The sequence below is a fragment of the Conger conger genome, chromosome 10 (assembly GCF_963514075.1).
Source record: "Conger conger chromosome 10, fConCon1.1, whole genome shotgun sequence".
NCBI classification, from domain to species: Eukaryota; Metazoa; Chordata; class Actinopteri; order Anguilliformes; family Congridae; genus Conger; species Conger conger.
In genome coordinates this window covers 6,502,947-6,511,700 of record NC_083769.1, presented here as the reverse complement: position 1 = coordinate 6,511,700, position 8,754 = coordinate 6,502,947, and positions in this window count along the sequence as shown.

Below are 8,754 nucleotides of genomic sequence, written 5' to 3'. Positions count from 1 at the left end.
TGTCGCCCCCTTCATTGAGTGAGTCCAATGAAGAGTTGTTATAGAAAAAACAGACAGAATTTGTCACAAACGCTGTGGTAAGATGTATAAATTCAACTTTTGAATAAAATAAAAAAAGATAAATTGTATTAATGAACAGATACATGTTCAAAGACCTTCTAATTTTTTTACCAAATGCATCAAAGATCTGTTGCTGTATCTGAATCAGTGTTGTGCAAAATTCTAGCATATATAACCAGAAATATATGATAATCAATTATTCTAATTCAGACAAAAAGCCAATCACTTAATTGTTGCTTTTATGCAAAAAAGTGTCTCTGTAAAATTTTATCTTTTGGAAAATGAATATTTATAAATCTCAAATGTGTTCTTTTATAGTAACATGCACAAAAAAAAAAAAAAAAATATATATATATATAATAAAGTCTAGGGTGCCTAAGACTTCTGCACAGTACTGTATTACATTATTGGCATTTGGCAGACGCTCTTATCCAGAGCGACGTACAACAAAGTGCATACCCATAACCAGGGATAAGTTCGCTGAAAGACCCTAGAGGGAAGTACAATTTCAACTGCTACCTGTATGTTTTCCTGATTTGGATCCATACTGTACAATGTTAGAATCGCAGTCAAACAATTCACATGTGGTTTTAATGCATTTTTAGCTTTTTATTAAAGGATATTTCATGCATTTTGGTTACACCATACATTGTCTTATGTAACGGAGGTCAATGTTCCCTGAGACTCCCAACAGAAAGGTGATCATAGGCGGATTACTTTAAAAGGGAGAGGGGTAGGATTTAAGAGACCATGTGATTTAATGCCCTATAAGAAAGTTATAAATATCCATGTCCTCTTGAACTGATCTCTGGCCTAATGAAATTGAACTGCACAGTGACCTAGATTCCTGGTTGGATGATTCACACGAAACCATAGTAAACTGAAGGTGGTGCTGATACTTTTAATATAACTAATTTAGCCAGTCTGTCACCGTGAGTTTTAGTGTCTCGATGTCCATATCGTAATTTTCCAGAATTCATAACATGGATCACCTACGCAACTCAGAGTTCACAAACAAACAGGCTTGAACAGATGCACTATGGGATACATGATAACCTAAAATAACCACACAAACCAACCAGTGCCTTATCCCCGGTAGATATTCCCAATTGGAATCACTTGAAGACTAATGTGGGTTATGACAGCAGAGGACGTGGATTGGATCTGCCGCTGGGAAATGGAAATGTCACGGCTTTGTCATGGAGACTTTCATTGCTGTTCCTTTGATGATTTTTGTTCAAAGCTGGGAGTATGCAGGTTATTAACAGTTGTGATCTCTATTGCTTGTGCGGGCCTTGGGTATTTATTTTGTCTCTCACTCTGGTTCCCAGCAGGTGATTGTATAAGCAGCCATGGTAACAAGATAACCCTTTCTCTGTGGCTCTCACCCCTCCCCCCCCCCCTCCGCCTCCTGACACAGAAAGTTATGTAAGGACAGTCTGATTGTTCAGACTAACCCCCTTGACCACTGCTTTGGTTGTCATGCCAATAGAAGGTCCGTCCACACCAAGAACTGTAACTACGGTGAGCACCATAATTCATTGGACACAGTGACACATTTTGTTATTGGGTAAAAATCAAACAAAGGTGTGGTAGTTGACTTCCAAACTTCTAAGTCTAGTAGATATTTTGGTTAAGAACAGCCACAAGGAACATTCGATCATTAATGAAAAAATTATGCAATGCCAAAGTTGGGTCTGGCCAGATAATTATGAAAATGTAATGAAAAAAAAATTAAAATGTTCAACCAAGTAGATGGTAAGGTACAACGTTTCCAATCAATATTTATACTTGATGTTCTTCAAAATGTGTAATTGGCCTACACATTAAGTTCATACTGTAATGCATTTGCATGCTTTGATTGGTTGAAACAGGACCTCAGTGTACAAGAACACACAAATATCTTGGTCATTTTCTGCCCTGACCCAACTTTGGCATTGTATATTTTTTAAATAAATTATCTATTTGACTTCATTTTGCTTGTGGCTGTTCTTAACCAGGATATTCACTGGTATTTCAAATTTGGGTACCATACACCAAGTGATGCTGATGCAGGAAGCCATCAAATTATGGGGCTCTTATGGGTGCTTTTTAGCAAGATTACATCTCGCTTTTGTGTTCTTCAGGTTTATCAGTGGTTTGCATCTTGTAGTGTAGCCTCCATAGTCCTGCTGGTGTAGTACGTATGGTAGACTTCATCTACACCTGCATCCAGAACAGTGTTTGATCTGTTGGACTGTGGTCAGGGTTTTCTTTGTTCTTTTTTGTTAATAATGAACCAAACACAAAAGGTGCTGTCATTTCTAAACAGGTGACCCAAAATGGATGAAAATACTGTCAATTAAAGCTGACACTGCACTGAAAGTCTGCACTTCAACCTCATTGTCATTGTATTCTTTAAAACCCAAAGTGCTAGAGTACAGAACCCACTGTATAACTATAACTATAACAATAACGACTGAAAGTCATCCCAACAATATCGTTCATCAGTGTCGTTATTGCAGTGTGGCCTCCGCCATCTACTTGAGTTGGAACGATTTTTAAAACTATATACTGTAGTTATAGTTATCGTGTTTAGTGTGGATGGGCCTTTGACATCATCAGTGAGGTCATCATCCCAGGTTGTGTCTTGTATGAGTCTCAGTGTCCAAAGACTGGTTTCACCTCTGAAAGGTGACAAAGAACCTAACCAGCCAAACCACTTCCCCCACATTGCAGCTGAATACAATGTCCAATAGGACACTCTGAGTCATTTAACATCCATCCTTTTCCTTTGACATATTTGTCAAAGTGTTAATTCATTGTCTATTCATTGCCATTTTTTTATATAGCATTCCAATTTCATACGATAGAAAAACAAATCTGAATATTTCAATCAAGGTTATGGCCAAGCAACCTAGATTTTATTCACATTGTAGAATGCCTTGTGAAATGCCCAGTCAGTATTACAGTATGCAAATATATTGGCAGGAGATTAATAATACTTCTCCCACATTACAGCCAAACACAATGTCCAGTACCACACAGTCATTTAACATCCACCCTTTTCTCAATATAGATTACATATTTATCAAAGTGTTAAATCTTTGTCTTAGCCATTTTTTATAGCATTCTAATTTCATATGATAGAAAAAAATATCTGTAAAATCTGAATATTTCAATCAAGGTTAATACCAAGCAACCTAGATTTGCCTTGTGAAATGCCCAGTCAGTATTCCAGTCTGTAAATGTATTGGCAGGAGATTAATATTGACCTCCCATCAATGTGACCGCATGCGATATGCAATATGCATGTTATATAAAGCAATCGTCCTTGGTGGAAAAACATGCAAACTGTGAGAGAAAATGTCACCAGCAGCCAAGCTGGCTTTGACTCAAAGCCAGAGTGAGAGAATAGCTACACTGTGCTCCTGTGCCTTGACCTTGCAGATGTGAAAGACTGGTGGTTAGTTGCCATAGCAGTGAGAGGAATGAATATAAACAAAAGGAGCAAACGAATAAAAGGTGACTCCAAAGGTATGATTGAACATGGTGTCACAACTTTTTTAAATTCCTGACCCCACTGTCATACACCAGATTAAAGACTACATTAAAGGTACAATAGGTACTTTCGGACTTCTAACGGTCAAAAAAGGAATAGCAGCAACAAACATCTTCAAACCACAACTGTTGTGGGAATTTTAATTTATTCCTGTAAGAAATCACTCAGAGACAAAGACAGTAAAAATAATTCAATCTTTACTATGCATAGGGTCCAGGTTACATGCAAAACATGGACAAACGTTCCAGGACCTTTGTCTGGATATATGTATGCGCAGAGTGCAACAAATGAACGCCCCCTTCATTAGTATTCATTAGTATTTCCAATAATCAATATTCAAAGACAATCCACCCCTCTTCTCCTTGCAACAGATGTTTCTTAACTTTCTCCTCCCTTAAGGTATCTGTCCACGTGAATGTATGTTTTTGGGAACATTCCGAAGGGCCCTCGCTTATCTTGTTTAAGCTCCCTGTCTCCAGGGAGAGATACTCCCAGATCAACACTCTGTCCACGCTGAATGTTGATGATCTGTGAGAATCACAGGCACCAGCTCCTTCTCAAATAAACAGATACCATGCTGTTTCTATGCCTCGTGGTGCCTTGTGGCCTTCGAAGCCCGCAGGGCAGAGAAGGAAAAGAGACATCTCAACTCACACAGTTTACAGAAAATAGTTTCCAGCTTTAATTATTGTACAGATATACAATGTTTTGGTACAGAGTGCCGGCTCGTCAACTGCATATTTTAAAACCTGAATTTAAGGACTATAAACACAGGCAGAGGGTGAGCCAGCATGTCAGTGCGCCTTTTTCAATGATAGGAAGGGATGGTCTTGTAACAATGTTTTAACACAAAAATCTATTATACCTTTAACATGAACATTGTTAATGTTATAGAATGGGGTTGCCAAATTTTTCAAAATTAATGTCTTAGTAGACATTTTTATTTTATAATGATAATTATAATTAGTATAAATTTTTGTACCAGCTTCTTTACTGAGAATATTTCCATTTCACAGTATTTCAGGTAAGAAGCTTCAGTTAACGTTCACGTCAACCAAAAAATGAGGAAGAAATGTGATCTCAGTGATTTCGACCGTGGCATGATTGTTGGTGTCAGACAAGCTGGTTTGAGTATTTCAGTAACCGGCATCTATGTAAGGTGCATGTTATTAAATCCATTTTTACTCAATGTCTGATGCTATTTATTCATTCTCACTGATATGTCAGGTTATCAAGATTTAATCAGGAAATAAAATGCAGCACATCTTAAGCATTAACGTTGAGGACGGCAGAATTGAGGAAAAACATTTAGATCTGTCAATTCCTCTGACCTGGGCCTGTGATTACGGTGCATTTGATGAAACGATTAATGAAAGTGACTCATCGTTTTTAATGGACTTAAAAGAAAGGAGATTTCAAGAAACCGTGTGCCTTTGACTGGATGATAGATTAAATGAGCGGACTAATGGAGCCATTAAGAATGAAAACCTGCAGGCGCTCTGGCCCAAGAACCCTTGGGGTTTGTATGCCCCAGCACAGTGTGCTGAGTAGTTAACATCTGTCAGCGCTGGGGCACGTCCAATTACTTTTGAACTTTCAGTTTGCTTTTTCAAAATGCAATGTCAGTGTTCTAGAACTACATCACTTTCAGTTACCAGTAGTGACTCATTTTTTCAGTACTGCTTCAAACCAACACAACAGAATAATCAAAAAATAACTCATTATCAACCAGTCAAAGACCTTTATCTGCCAAATTAGAAAAATTAAACAAAATCATAGAGTAGAGTTAAAGTAGAGTTAATTGCTATTTGGGCCTGGATATCAGTTGACTGAATACCTTGTCAGAGATTAGGAACCGAGACAGACCCTGACTAAATACAGGCTCAGTGACCACCAATCGGCTACAGAAAGAGAAAGACACAAAATGGCTACCCAGAGATGAGTATGGTGTGTATGTGTTCACTACATGACAGGGGAGGTAGAAACAGAAATGCACTTTCTCCTCCATTCCGAGAAATGTTCCTCCCTACATTAAATATTTCAATATGAAATGATACAAATGTTGCCTGAATGTGCTCACCCAAACCCTGCAGAACAATTCTAAAGGGTAAGGTAATAATCACCCCTGTTGTGGCTAGATCGCAGAGCAAGGGAGTCTGGATAACTAAATAAGCCACCTTGCATCTCACTATAGTAACCAATCAAACGTTAAATCTTATTTTATTCATGTATATCAACTCTATGACTCTGACAATATTGTTTCTTTACTTTCATGCCAATACAGCTCTTTGAACTGAGTTGAACTACATTTATTGCTTAATTTATTTAATGAGAAAAGTTATCAAGCACCCATCCCACCTGAAGTAATAGAAGAAATCAGGAAGGGGGCAAGTACTTCTTCATGCACTGGATATGTGGTGTTGCAGTGGATAGCACTGTGTCCTCACACCGGGAGGGACCCTGGTTTGGATCCCGACCGGGGCCTGTCTGTTTGCACACTCTCCTGTTTCCTCCAGGTACTCCAGTTTCCTCCCACATTTATGTAATGAGAAAAGTTATCAAACACCCACACCACCCAGAGTAATGAATATGAGTATGAGTATGAATATGAAGTTAAATAAATGAATGTAATACACGTTAATAAGAGAACTGAAACCCCCACCGCCTTAATCATGTTAAATAAGGGAAAGGAATGATGTCCTTATACCCTGTAATCTGCTGCTCTAATCTACTCAAGCGAGGTTAATCTGTTCTGTACTGCTGTAAAGAGCCATTCAGAAAAATGAGCACCTCTCTACTGGAGAATCCATATTGGACATAATACACACAATCTATCCACATTTGGGGATATGTGTGTTTGTCCCTTCACGATATGGAGGGAGACTTTCACTTCACAATACATACACTCAGTGAGCACTTTATTAGGTATTTATGACTTATTTTTCTTACTGTTGAAGCCTATTCACTTAGAGGTTTGACTTGTATGTTCAGAGATGCTCTTCTGCATACCACTGTTATTTGGATACTGTGAAAAATGCTAAAGATTCAGTAACATGAAATTGCTAATCTACAATTTAAAAAAAATTATAATAAAATTGTAGTTTATATATAAAAAAAAGGTTATTAAATGACATCTTTACATTGCAGTATACTGGGGCTGAGGTCTGAATAAGTCCTCTGCCGCTCAAATTCTCCAGGAGATTAGTTCAGTTTCAGATATGAAATTAAGTTCAGAATTCAGCATAATTTGCAAACAAACAAATCTTATAATTGCACATTCATAAACAAATAAAATAAAGTACATGTTAAGTGTAATGAAATGAGTTGTATGCCTTGTATGACATCATTTTAAACTTTTGCACTTTCACATTGAGTAACTCACTGTAGCACGATGTTCTGCTTTTACAACTGAATCGTACAGGCATATAACCCACAGAAACTAATTGTCTGAATATGTCAAATCCCTCTTCCGGAGTGACCAAAACCCACGTATGCGCACACATATGCACACACTCTTACACGCACACACACACACACACACACACACACAGACTCACACAACTTTGTACTTTTCGCTCTCACATTACAAAGGCAGAATATTTGGCCTGGCCAGAATATAGAGTAACTGCGCATGTGCCTGCGTGTGCCTGTTGTGATGTTGTCCACGGTTCTGAAAGTCTCGAGGTATGGTAACCACCCTCCTTACACAACAGAGCCGCTAAATCTTTCAAGATCATTACTTTGTAGCTGTTAATAGTTATAAAAAAAAGAAAAAATATATACATTAAAAAAAAAGACAAACAGACTATTCAATTTTCCTATGAGGTATTAGCTGTAAGTTACCCCTACAGTATACAATGCGGATTTTCATATTGTGTGAATACAGGACTGCAGTTCAGAGTGGGTTTGCATTCACTGGATGAATCCACTGGACACAGTGTAGGTGTTCAGTGGTTTAGCATTCACTAGATGAATCCACTGGACACAGTGTAGGTGTTCAGTGGTTTAGCATTCACTAGATGAATCCACTGGACACAGTGTAGGTGTTCAGTGGTTTAGCATTCACTGGAGGAATCCACTGGACACAGTGTAGGTGTTCAGTGGTTGAGCATTCACTGGATGAATCCACTGGACACAGTGTAGGTGTTCAGCGGATTAGCATTCACTGGATGAATCCACTGGACGCAGTGTAGGTGTTCAGTGGTTTAGCATTCACTGGAGGAATCCACTCGACACAGTGTAGATATTCAGCGGATTAGCACTCACTGGATGAAGTGTGTACGGACTGCATGGATCGCTTAAATGGATGGGTGGGGGAAAGTAATCAGCAGGACAGGACAAAATTTATAATAGGGTCTTCTTATACATTATCAAAGTATTAATAGCTATGGCCCACGTTCATTAAAGTTAGGAAATTGGTTATTGAGGAATAAGGAAGAAACTAGGGTCACCAAACAATACAACTTTGATATGGTTGTGTATACACTCAACAACCCATTCACAGTGCATGTTTTAACCATGTATAGAATATTTATATTTGGCCTGACCACTTATTGACAGGTTGCAGGCTCCCAATAATGCTGGAAATGGCTATTCCAGTCCAATGGCAGATTTGTACACGTTTGACACACCCTGTAGTACGGATAGGATTTCTCACGTTTCAGCAGGCGATCTGCCTGCTTCAGATAAAAATGGATAGGGCTCTGATATATTGTTGGTCCTGCGCCTGCGATATTACAATGTAATGGTGACATCCGTAACATTCCAGAAAGTTACATGGTGCAGCTAACACGGGGCACTCTTCATTGGAATAGCAGCAGCGCAATATTGCATAACGTAGCCTACTGATATTGAACGATATGGTAAATGGTAAATGGTTGGCATTTATATAGCGCCTTTATCCAAAGCGCTGTACAATTGATGCTTCTCATTCACCCATTCATACACACATTCACACACCAACGGCTATTGGCTGCCATGCAAGGTGCCGACCAGCTCATCAGGAGCAGTGGATATTTATTTTGGCGTCAATGTCAATATCGCCTACGTTAGCGAAAGGTCTTGAAATGTGTCCCTTCTGATTACCTTTATATACCTTATCTTGACCCCTCCTCGCCCCGCCCTGCCGGAGCACCTGTAATCTCTCGACCTGT